General features: G+C 42.6%; 1 protein-coding gene and 2 long non-coding RNA genes across 4 annotated transcripts in view; 1 reads left to right on the top strand and 2 right to left on the bottom strand.

Annotated features, from left to right (window-relative positions):
- Positions 1-12,408, top strand: part of LOC143186537 (angiotensin-converting enzyme) — a 349,658-nt gene that overhangs the window by 61,535 nt on the left and 275,715 nt on the right. The window lies entirely within an intron of this gene.
- LOC143186519 (uncharacterized) lies at positions 62-438 on the bottom strand. Its single transcript, XR_013003061.1, has 2 exons — positions 274-438; positions 62-183 (listed from the first exon to the last, which is right to left on the bottom strand). It is a non-coding gene; the product is annotated as an uncharacterized LOC143186519 (long non-coding RNA).
- LOC143186518 (uncharacterized) lies at positions 2,040-11,146 on the bottom strand. 2 transcript variants are annotated; one of them, XR_013003059.1, is made up of 5 exons: positions 11,024-11,146; positions 10,797-10,897; positions 10,528-10,734; positions 2,464-2,753; positions 2,040-2,357 (listed from the first exon to the last, which is right to left on the bottom strand). It is a non-coding gene; the product is annotated as an uncharacterized LOC143186518 (long non-coding RNA). The 2 variants fall into 2 exon arrangements; XR_013003060.1 differs by having other exon boundaries at positions 10,528-10,709.

Raw genomic sequence — 12,408 nt, 5'->3', positions numbered from 1 at the left:
ATTCTTCCACAAACTTGGTATCAAGATTTACCTCAGATGAGGTACTTGTCGTATCAATGGACGCTGCGCTTGGTGTTGAAGCCATGTCAACGGATTCTACACTGGATACTGACGCTGTGGACTCAACGTATTCTCCCTTAACCTTGAATTTACTTCTCGTTCTGGGCATCTCACATTCAAGACCTGCAACCCAATAGAAAAAACCAACCAATAAGCAAGGCGCTGAGAATGAGACCCAGCAACATAATGGCGCGACCTTCAGCTTTTTTTTACCATGGAAAACCACATTTCCGGATCTGATGGGCAAAAATCGGGTATCCGGACGGCTACACGATCCACAGCTGCTGTTCCTGATTCCTGATTGTTTGCCATTGTCTTTATGCACTGAGTGTCCAACAATTACAATCACAATTGATCACGACACAGCACACCACTGCCTTCAAAAATAAATGTTTTTCTTTTTTAAATGTCTGAATGTTCCACAATGGCACTACACTACGCGAAATAGTTCCTATCGTGGTCACCAATTAATTGAGGCGAATAATACAAACTGACTCCACTACTTCAGCTCTCAATTATTTTATTATCACTCTCATGTGATTATATACAGAAATCTGTAAACGTGTCTGTTCGGTTGCTCCGGACTAAGTGTCCCGCGCTTCGAAAATTCCGCCCTTAAATCCTACACGAAAAGAAAGATAGGGATAGCAGAAAGAACGAAGAAGGAAAACGGAAAGGAGAGAAAACCGGAGAGAAAGTTGAAAGAAAAGAAACAGTCCTTGAGGTCGCCCTGGTCTGGTCGCCAAATGTGCTTGATGATGACCAGGCCAGGACGAACCCTTGAGAGCGTAGAAATCGAAAGAATAGGCAGGAAATCGTAAACACGTCAGGAAAAGTAGAAAAGAGAAAGCTACGAAGACTAAAGACAAAAATACACACTGACAATGAATTGATCACAGCAAGGGCGAGTTGGCCGTTACACACGCCACAGTACAAAAAAACTTAAACATGTAAGCAAAACAAGGTCTTAAAGAGAGAAGATGATTAAATCAATAACCTGACTTGAACAGCCCTTAATTATTGTTTCTCGCGTAAGTGAGATCACCGGTTTCGCAGCCGCGGTTACCGTTTTTTCTTACGACCGGTCAAAAGACGCACGACGTCGCAAAAGGGATTCAGTACGGCAGAGTGAGAGCGCACACGACACACACGAGTCTTCTGGCCTCTTCGTCAGCCGGTCGGGCGAGCGAGATGGGGATCGACCTGGATGCTTCGTTATTCAAACTTGATTGGTTAATCCCAGAATCGATTATCGATACCCAAATCGCCGCCGAACGGTACTGACATCTGACTCAGCGATCGGCCAGCCGACTCGGGAGCTCACTCGCCATCGAATGCTGCCGGTCGCGCGGTTGCGCAGTAATTTTGTGCGCATCCGCCGCCGACCCACACAGCCAATCCGCAACAACAGGTTAGAATCCAACTAATAAAGGTCGACGACTTCACTAACCTGAAACAAAAATTGATTGCAGGAAGCACACCTTTTTACACTTTCACATTAAACTCTCAGAAACATTCAACTGTTGTGCTGAAGGGTCTGGCTGAAGTTCCTATTGATACCCTAAAGGAAAAATCTCTGTCTACTGCTCATACAAAATCTCATTCCTCATGGGAACATCTCACAATGAGATAAATAAAATCAGATACATTTTCTACACCAGAGTGTACTGAGAAAAATTCTACTCAAAAAAGTCGTGCACCCAATGTGTTAGATGTCAGTCCTTTGGACATTCCTCGGCTAACTGTAACTTGTCACCAAAGTGCGTAAAGTGTGCAGGTAATCATCTTACCAAAGAATGCACGAAAGTCCCAGAGACTCTCCCAGTCTGCTCCAACTGCTCACGTAATCACACAGCTAATTACTCTAAGTGTCCGGCCCTTGAGAAATACCTAACTGGAAGAAATAGTAAAGGAGGACAACGTGTGCAAGGGTTAGAAGCCCCAGCCATAAATCAAGAGAACTTTCCAACCCTTCCTAAAACTAAACATTACATGCCATCCTCTTCAATGGCTATGTATAAACTACCAGTCTCATACAAGGAAGTACTCCACCCTTCTTCAATTGGATCTTCGCCAGTTACTCCTGGCACCAACTCCATCATGGAAACCTTCAACGTGTGCAAAGAAATTAACAATATCTGCAATATGGACGCTCTTCTCAACGCAGCCAAACTGCTTCTCTCTAAGTTAAAAAATTGTAGCTCCAACGCTGAAAAACTCATGGCATTTTTTGAAGTGGCTCAGACTCTCGACTAATGTCCGCTCTTCCTAACTTCTTACTCTGGAACGCTGGTTCTCTAAACAAAAAAAGGAACGAACTTATGCTTGTGCTACAGAATAATCAAATTCATATAGCTCTCATAACCGAGACTTGGCTCAACCCAAATGCTGACTTCTCCATACCTGGCTATAAGGTTGCAAGGAAAGACAGAGGAACCAACTCAAGGGCCGGAGTGGCAATACTGATCCACAACTCTCTTTCTTTTACCACCATCTCAAATCCATATCTGTACACTAACTCGTCCTTTGAGAGTATCTTCATCAAGTGCTCACATCCATCCATTTACATAGGGGTGGTATATAATCCGCCTAATAATAATTTAAGGCTCTGCAGATCTTGATGCATTCACTGGGATAGGATCCCCATTCATAATTGGCGGAGACTTCAACGCGAGGCACACCTCCTGGCGAAACTGCAACAATGATAAAAGTGGTATTACACTTTACAATCACGCCAATAGAGGTCCCTATCAAATTATCGCTCCACAAAAGTTCACCTTCCAAGGTGCAAATAAAACCCGTCTACACTGGATATCTTCTTGGTTCATCATCAAAAATACACTAAGTGTGAAGTCAAGGATGACTTTACGACGCAACATAGGCCAGTTGTCCTACGACCCACTGAAAATGCAATGAGCCCTCCTGGATGGACTAGAAACACGGACTGGGAAAAATACAATCTGATTACTCATATTTACAAACTCCAGACTCATCTCACCACAGTAATCGACATAGACAACTGCATCACCGATCTTAACAAATTTATCATCACCTCTGCCAGAAAGGCCTCGGAAGCCATTCCCACCAACGATGGCATACCCATGGACACCCTATTAACAACATACATTCGCCGGAGGAGAAAAGCCAGGAAAAACTGGCAGAAGACTGGTAATTTATATTTCCATTCAGTCATGAAGTTATACTCCAACGAAATTCTAAAGCGAATTTCTAACATCCGCTCTGAAAAATGGAACTCTCATCTCAAATCTCTGGATAAGGCTGATCCAACCTTCTGGAGAGCCTACAAAGTTTTAACTCACACTCCCACAATCATTCCACCCCTCAACATAAATGGAGCACTCACTTCCGGCGACAGAGAGAGAGCAGACGCCCTGGCAGCCTCCTTCGCCGCACCCATTCCCAGCAACTCAGGCTCGCAGTCACCACACGAGCAGGAAGTCCAGGAATTCATCGATTCGGTCAAATCTGACATCATCGATAAACCACTAGAAATCTTCCAAGTGAAATTCAACGAGATCTGCGCTGCAATCAAAAGACTCCCTGCCAACAAAGCACCTGGACCAGAGGGCATCACTGCTAAAATGCTACAGTTCGCCTCTAAAAAGATTATCCTACAAATATTGTGGGGTGTTTCGCGTAACGGCGAAGGCCTAGGTAGACGCGGACGGTTTTATGACGGGGACACTTGGAACGCAGATGGTTCGCAGGCGTCCGGTGATGGCCTGCAGAACCGTGCCCCGTGTTACTAGAGTTGGGTTTTTCCAAATACATTGTCCATTTTGAGAATGAGAGTGAGAGAGAAAGAGAGAAAGAAAGAGAGAGAGAGAAAGTGTGTGCATGGAGACAAGGGTGATTGGAGCCGGAAGAGAAGGCAGAGTAGAGACAAGCATCGAGAAGAACGGTTCAGCGTAGTTTTGGTGTGGAATCGCGTAGTAGTTCAATACAATAGTTAGATTTAGAATACTTAGTTTAAGTTAGTCTAGTTTGTTTCGTTTTAATAAATACATTTACACGGACTTGTTTTCGCTAAACCTTAATTAATCCCACAACTTTTGGGGGCTCGTCCGGGATTAAGCGAGCAGCGAGAATAAACCGTGTAATTGTAAGAGTGACTGTGTGGACTATAACAGCTAGACAATCGCGTGGACTCATAAAAAACTGAAAAGTGTATAAACTTGTGAAGATTGTGAAGTCAATTGTGTTGGGTGCGAGACGTACAATGGATACCATCAAGAGTCCAAATGAATTCACGGTGTCGCAATTGAAGGAGATATTGAGAGCGAAAGGTTTAAGTACAGTTGGGGTAAAACACGAACTTATTAACAGACTGATGATGGACGATCCTAGTGGTGCGTGGGTGAACGAACAAGTGTGCGATGTCGCGGGAGCGGCCATAAGTGAAGATTCGGGCGTGACTGTGATGCCCAGTGTAAATTCACCAAGATCACCGAGTCCACCAATCGACGAGCCCAGCGATACCAGGAGCATGGACATTCTGAGGAAGGAGCGGGAGCTTGCAGAGCGCGAACTTCAATTGCTAAGACGTGAGGTAGAAATGATGCGTGAAATGCAGCGATTGAGCATCGGGGAACCGTTCATGTCGCGCAATGCAGCAGTGCAGTCAGTGCAACATGCGTCCATAAAAATCGATGAGTCAATGAAAGCAATGCTAAATTATTTTTACGGGACCAGGGAAACTTTCGACGTGTGGGAGAGACAATCAACACTGCTACGAACGACGTACCATCTAGATGACAACGCGGCGAAATTATTACCAGTTTCGCGACTGAGAAATCGGCCTCTCGAATGGTTCCATTCAAAACCAGAGCATGTGGGAATGTGCATCGACGATCTGGTGAAGGAGATAAAAAGCATTTTCGGTGACCGGCAGGATCGAGTAGCGGCTCGTAGGGAATTCGAGGGTCGAATTTGGAGAAGAGGAGAGACATTTGCCGAGTATTTCCACCGCAAAATCATCTTGGCCAACCGTGTTCGTATCGATGAAGAGGAGTTGGTCGAATACTTAATCGACGGAATACCAGACCATGCATTGAGGAATCATGCGAAGCTGCAAAAATTTAAATCGCAGACATCGCTTTTAGAGGCGTTCGAGGGAGTAACCTTGGCTCCCACAGCAGCCAAAGGTGTAAGATTTGGTGCGGATACGCGCGAGCAAAACTGGCGGAGTAACATTGGGATGCAGCGTCGGGAAACAGAAATGCAACGGTCCGACAGCATAGTACAGCGTGGAAGTGGAACGATGTGGCGAGCGCCACCAGGATTTCGGCGAGCGGAGGAGTCCCAACGACGGGATAACAAGCCACGCTGGCGGGATGAAGGGATCCAGCAACGCGATGACGGGGTTCCGCGACGAGCCAACGGTGTGCAGCAACAAGGAGTGCGGGATACAGTCTTAAGAAGATGTTACAGTTGCGGCGGCCAGGATCATTTTTTTTATGATTGCCCGTTGAAGAACAGAGGGTCAAAGTGCTTCGAATGCAGGGAATTCGGGCACGTGGCAGCAAACTGTCCGACGAAGAAGACACCGGCAACCGAAGAGAGCTTGGTCGTGCGACAGACGCCACGCGAGAAGTACTTTAAAAAAGTATTTGTTTGCGAGCGGGTCATTCCACGCGAAATCGGGCACGTTTCGGAGCAAGGTCTTGTAATTTGCTCAAATTTGAATATGTTGTAGTCTTTAACGATATTTAAACGTACCCTAAAGGATTTTTCAAAATTTTGAAAATTGTCGATTTTACAGCTGTTTGAAGTTAAGTGCTACCTTTTTCTTTTAAAAATTATAGCTATTGAACTAGTAAGCGGATGGAGATGAGCTTTACGGTGCTTATAGAGAAAACATTGAAGTTTGTAAAAAAAATTATTTCATTTAAAAAAACTTGTTTTTTAATCATCTTTTTTGCAATTATTTTAAACAAATGCAGGTTTTTAAGATGATGCGCGATTTTAAAAATCTGAAAAAAAAGGAGAATATAGTTTGATCCTTCTCCTTGATGGACAAACTTTCAAAAAGATGGACATTTTAAAATTGGCCCTGTGAAAATTGCCGAAAGTTGACGCTGCGTCGAGTCGCACTGCTGTGGCGGGCGCGTCGTCGCTGGCAGCCTACTCGACTCCAGCGGACGAACGTGCGTTATTATTTGCGATCAAGGCGGCAAATATTGGTAACTCACTCTTTGTCAATGATACTTATTGACAAGTTCACATTCATTTTTGCCATGTGACGTTGCAAAAAAGTGCTATTCTGCATTAATACCAAAATCTTCGAAATGAAAGCTAGGATTTAAGAGATTATATTTATGTTTTCAAGAATAAGACGAAGATTGAGTTACCAATATTTATTGATTGCATTAAACCTTGCAAATGCTCGGAGATAATGTAGAGTAATGTTGGGTGAAGTCGCCTTGATTCCAAATAATAACGCACGTTCGCCCGCTGGAGTCGAGTAGGCTGCCAGCGACGACGCGCCCGCCACAGCAGTGCGACTCGACGCAGCGTCAACTTTCGGCAATTTTCACAGGGCCAATTTTAAAATGTCCATCTTTTTGAAAGTTTGTCCATCAAGGGGAAGGATCAAACTATATTCTCCTTTTTTTTCAGATTTTTAAAATCGCGCATCATCTTAAAAACCTGCATTTGTTTAAAATAATTGCAAAAAAGATGATTAAAAAACAAGTTTTTTTAAATGAAATATTTTTTTTTACAAACTTCAATGTTTTCTCTATAAGCACCGTAAAGCTCATCTCCATCCGCTTACTAGTTTAATAGCTATAATTTTTTAAAAAAAAGGTAACACTTAACTTCAAACAGCTGTAAAATCGACAATTTTCAAAATTTTGAAAAATCCTTTAGGGTACGTTTAAATATCGTTAAAGGCTACAACATATTCAAATTTGAGCAAATTACAAGACCTTGCTCCGAAACGTGCCCGATTTCGCGTGGAATGACCCGAGCGTGAGGTGAGCGCCTTAATTGACACAGGTAGCGATCTGTGCTTGATGCGTAATGATCAGTATAATAAACTTAGACCAAGGGTACCTGCGTTGCAGGATAGCAACGTTTATTTTTGCGGAGTCGGTTCAGGTACGAATAAAGCGATCGGTGAATTTAAAACGGAAGCGCGAATAGACGGGGATGCCTATCCCATAATAATTCGGGTAATACCGGACAGGCTAATGGCCCACGGGTTTCTAATAGGTACCGATTTTTTAGATGCAGTGGAATTGACTGTTAAACAGGGACAAGTTATTATACGCAGAGTAGAAAAAACCGGGATTCCCCATATTTCCAAAATTAGTTTAGAGCATGAAGTGAACCAGGTAGACGTTTCATACATCGAAGGCCCTCAGCGTAGGAAAGTTTTATTGAAAATGATCAATAATTATAAGCCTGTTGCGACACGCGAGACTGAAATAAAAATGACTATAGTATTAAAAGACGAAGAGCCGGTATTTCAGCGCGCGAGGAGATTATCATCGTCGGAAAGGGATACGGTCGACGTGCAGGTCCAGGAATGGTTACGCGATGGAATTATTCAACATTCCCTTTCGGAATACGCTAGCCCGGTAGTGTTAGTCAAAAAAAAGGATGGGTCTTCGAGACTTTGCGTGGATTATCGTCAATTAAATAAAAACATCATCAGGGACCGATATCCACTTCCGCTCATTGAAGATCAGTTAGATTTATTACAAGGCGCAAAAATGTACAGTACTCTCGATCTTAAAAATGGATTTTTCCATGTAAAGTTAAGTGTAAATAGTAGAAAGTATACCTCTTTTATTGTGCCCGACGGACAGTATGAGTTTTTAAAGGTCCCATTTGGACTTTGTAACTCGCCATCTGTGTTTCAAAGATTTATTAATTCAGTATTTAAAGAATTAATAGCGAAGAAAGTAGTTTTAATTTATATTGATGATATTATCATTCCATCGACAGGTTACGAAAGCGGGGTTGAAAATTTGAAAGCAGTGTTGAAAGTGGCGAGCGAGGCAGGATTAATAATCAACTGGCACAAATGCAGATTCTTACAACCCCAGGTAGAATACTTAGGCCATATTATAGAGAACGGTACGGTACGTCCCTCGGAACACAAAACCGAAGCGGTGGCACGATTTCCGAAACCTAGAAATTTTAAGCAAGTTCAGAGTTTTTTAGGGCTTACCGGATATTTTAGGAAATTCATACCTCGTTATTCATTAATAGCACGACCTCTTTCAAACTTATTAAAAGCGGAGACGAAATTTCAATTCGGCAATGAGCAGGAGCACGCGTTTGAGCAATTGAAGATCATTTTGGCCAGTAAACCCGTTCTAAGATTGTACAAAGTCGGCGCGGAAACAGAGTTGCACACCGATGCATCCAAATTTGGATATGGTGCAATATTGTTGCAAAAGAACGATAGCGATGGCGATCTAGATCCAATCTATTTTGCAAGCGGCAAAACCACGCCCGCGGAAGAGCGTTATTCGAGGTTACGAATTGGAAGTGTTAGCCATTATAAAGTCTTTGAAAAAATTCCGCGTGTATTTATTAGGTATAGCATTTAAGATAGTCACTGATTGCCGAGCATTCGCGTTAACGATGCGCAAGAAGGACTTATGTGTTCGTGTTGCGCGGTGGGTCTTATTGCTGGAAGAGTTCGATTATACCATTGAACATCGCCCAGGTAAACAGCTTGTGCACGTGGACGCCTTAAGCCGTAACCCTCTGCCATCGTGTATGTTGGTAGGTGGAAGCGAAGATAGCATAAACGGTAGGTTAAGAAAAGCGCAGCGAGAAGATCCCGATATACAAAAAATATTTGAATTAACAGAAGCGGGGCAAACTGAGGGGTATACGATTAGAGGCGGTATATTGTTTAAGGAAATTGAGGGTGATATACGCCTTGTGGTGCCAAAATCAATGCGCACACAGGTGATTAAGCGTGCTCACGAAAACGGACATTTTGCATCGGAAAAAACCGAGGCAATATTAAAAAAAGATTATTGGTTCCAGAATATGCGCGAGAAAGTGGACAAAGTGCTGCGAAATTGTATCGACTGTATTTTGGCGGAGAGAAAGCGAGGTAGACCGGAAGGATTTCTATTTAGCATAAGCAAAGGTGAAGCGCCATTAGATACATTTCATGTCGATCACCTAGGGCCTCTCCCATCAACGAAAAAAAAATATCATTATATTTTTGTTGTCATAGATGCATTTTCTAAGTTTGTATGGCTTTACGCCACGAAAAGCTGTAATTCGATCGAAGTGATAGAGCGTTTAAAGAAACAGTCAGTTCTTTTCGGGAACTGATACTCGGTACAGGAAGTACCGAGAAGGCGATCTGGTCGCTATTAGACGGACGCAATAGGGTCCTGGTTTGAAATTCGCGGCGAAGTATTTCGGACCTTATGAGGTAACAAAAGTGTTACGAAACGATTGGTATGTTGTAACGAAAGTAGGCGAGCAGGAAGGGCCACGCGAAACCTCCACAGCGGTGGATTATATTAAGCCATGGGTGAGTGAGGATAGCGATGATCTTTGTAGTGACGCCGAGGAAGCGTAAAATGGACCATGCGATATCTGAGGCCAGATATCCCTGCAGGATGGCCGAGTGTGGGGTGTTTCGCGTAACGGCGAAGGCCTAGGTAGACGCGGACGGTTTTATGACGGGGACACTTGGAACGCAGATGGTTCGCAGGCGTCCGGTGATGGCCTGCAGAACCGTGCCCCGTGTTACTAGAGTTGGGTTTTTCCAAATCCATTGTCCATTTTGAGAATGAAAGTGAGAGAGAAAGTGTGTGCATGGTGACAAGGGTGATTGGAGCCGGAAGAGAAGGCAGAGTAGAGACAAGCATCGAGAAGAACGGTTCAGCGCAGTTTTGGTGTGGAATCGCGTAGTAGTTCAATACAATAGTTAGATTTAGAATACTTAGTTTAAGTTAGTCTAGTTTGTTTCGTTTTAATAAATACATTTACACGGACTTGTTTTCGCTAAACCTTAATTAATCCCACAATATACTACTTATTTCGAGCCTCAGTCACCCTCTCCTATTTTCCAAACTCTTGGAAAATAGCAAGAGTGATACCCATTCCAAAACATGGGAAACCCAAAAACGAAATAGATAGCTATAGATCAATCAGCTTACTGCCGATCTTGGGCAAAGTCTTCGAGAGGTGCATCCTCAACTTAATGAATCAACACATTCAGGACAAATAAAAAATATACTCATCAACGAACAGTTGGGTTTTAGATCCGGACACGCCACAATCCATCAACTCATACGAGTTGCTTCGGCCATAACTCACGAACTCAATGTGGGCAGACTGGCTGCCATGGTCCTTCTAGATCTGACAAAAGCATTTGATTCCGTCTGGCACGACGCCCTAATCTACAAACTAAACAAATGTGGATTTCCAATGGTTATAATTAAACTTCTTCACTCTTACCTAACTCAAAGAGGGATTTTTGTCTCCATCCATGGCAAGAGATCCGGCACATACACCCTCACATCAGGAGTGCCACAGGGCTCCATACTGGGACCTTTATTGTTCTCACTCTTCATAAATGACATCCCAAGAATGTTTGGCTTCCTGTTGTCATTGTATGCTGATGATACAGCCTTAACCGCCTTCTCATGGAAAACCACAGCATTACTGTCGAAGATACAAGCATATCTCAATGACATTCTGGATTATTCTACCTCCTGGAAACTTACAGTAAACCCCTCCAAAACTCAGGCAATCTTCTTTAATACAATAGGGGCTCCTCCTCCGGCCGATACACTCAAGATTGGAAACAACAGCATTCCGTGGTCATCTGAAGTCAAATATCTCGGAATTATCTTTGATAAAAGGTGCTCCTGGCAGCCAGCAATCAACGACAGAGTCAAAAAAACTAGGAAAATAGCTGCAGCAATCAAAAAATATCTCGCTCCATACTCACGACTTAATCTGAAACTCAGGATTCACATATACAAAACCTGCATACGTCCAGTCCTTCTTTATGGACATCAGATCTGGGCTTGCTCCGCCAAAACCAGCCTTAAAAACATACATTACACCCAAGGAAAAATCCTGAGAATGATCACAGGAAAGTCTAACACATATTCAACAACACAGCTACACAAGGACACTGACATGGAGCCCATACTGAACCACATCAGAAGATCCATTAACAATTACTCAGTCAAAAATCATCAAAACCCGCTAGTCCAGATCACTGGCACGTACGATTTACATCGTATTCCATATAAAGTTAAATACCTTTTTCCCCTCATGATGAGAACATAACCTATCAAGCACTTCGTATTGACCTCAATTTTATAACTCCCTAACAATCTCGCACTCCCTAATGCTACTCACTCTTTTAATTAAACAATACTCGGGTTTTTGAACATTTTTCCCGGCTTCAACTTAAAGCATTCACTACTAGGACATCAAGACGATAATCCCATATCAATCAGCTGCTGACTGCTAGTAAGGGGGCGTTGCAGCTCCCAGGAACGGCACAACACACTTAAGGAACACGTCACAAAAAAAAAAAAAAAAAAAAAGAAATCAAACGGGGAGAATGTTCCAGTCACCGCTCAGTGGAACGAGTAACGTAAATTGTTGGACATAAGTTAAAATCTGAAGTTTTGAATTCAACTGACTGCTGTATTTAGTGTTGTAGTAAATGTGTTTCTCTTATACGAAATGCAATTACAAGCATAATTCCTTTGATTAAACCACCCAAAAAAGTAGTGTAAAGACCGCCGTCGTTAATATCGACGATGATACTGAACCCATTTACAAGCACGACTTCGTCAATATTTTCTTAACATTTCTGAGACTCAATCTGAAATCTAATTCAGCTATCTTAATTTAGTATGTTTTACAGGTAATATGTACACAGTTTCTTTTTAAATTCGATCTTATTTTTTCAACAAGATATCTTATTTCCAAAAAAACTAAGGAGTTCGTGAGTAAAGTTAAATTCGACCGTTAACTCCGTGAAAATTTTAAGGTATCTTAAGTTTTAATTAACGTAAGTTAATACTTTAAACATTGTACTTTAATAATATTGTAACAGATCTTGTCACCGTATGCCACCTTAAGGGGGCAGACTCCTGCGGGGCCTACCCCGAATCGATCGAAGCGCTGTTGCGAAGAAACGAGCATTAGTGAAAACATATAATTTATACATGAGACATTTGATAATGTGGCATCTAGCGTTATCCTGTTGAATTACAAACTAGAAGTGCGAAGGTATAATTGCCAAATCGCATCGTAGGAAAGTTCTGTCACGCTGTTGCCACATCAATTACAATTTTATGCATCAGTAAATCT

The sequence above is a fragment of the Calliopsis andreniformis genome, unplaced genomic scaffold (genome assembly GCF_051401765.1).
Source record: "Calliopsis andreniformis isolate RMS-2024a unplaced genomic scaffold, iyCalAndr_principal scaffold0001, whole genome shotgun sequence".
NCBI classification, from domain to species: domain Eukaryota; kingdom Metazoa; phylum Arthropoda; class Insecta; order Hymenoptera; family Andrenidae; genus Calliopsis; species Calliopsis andreniformis.
This window is presented reverse-complemented; position numbering and strand designations above follow the sequence as displayed.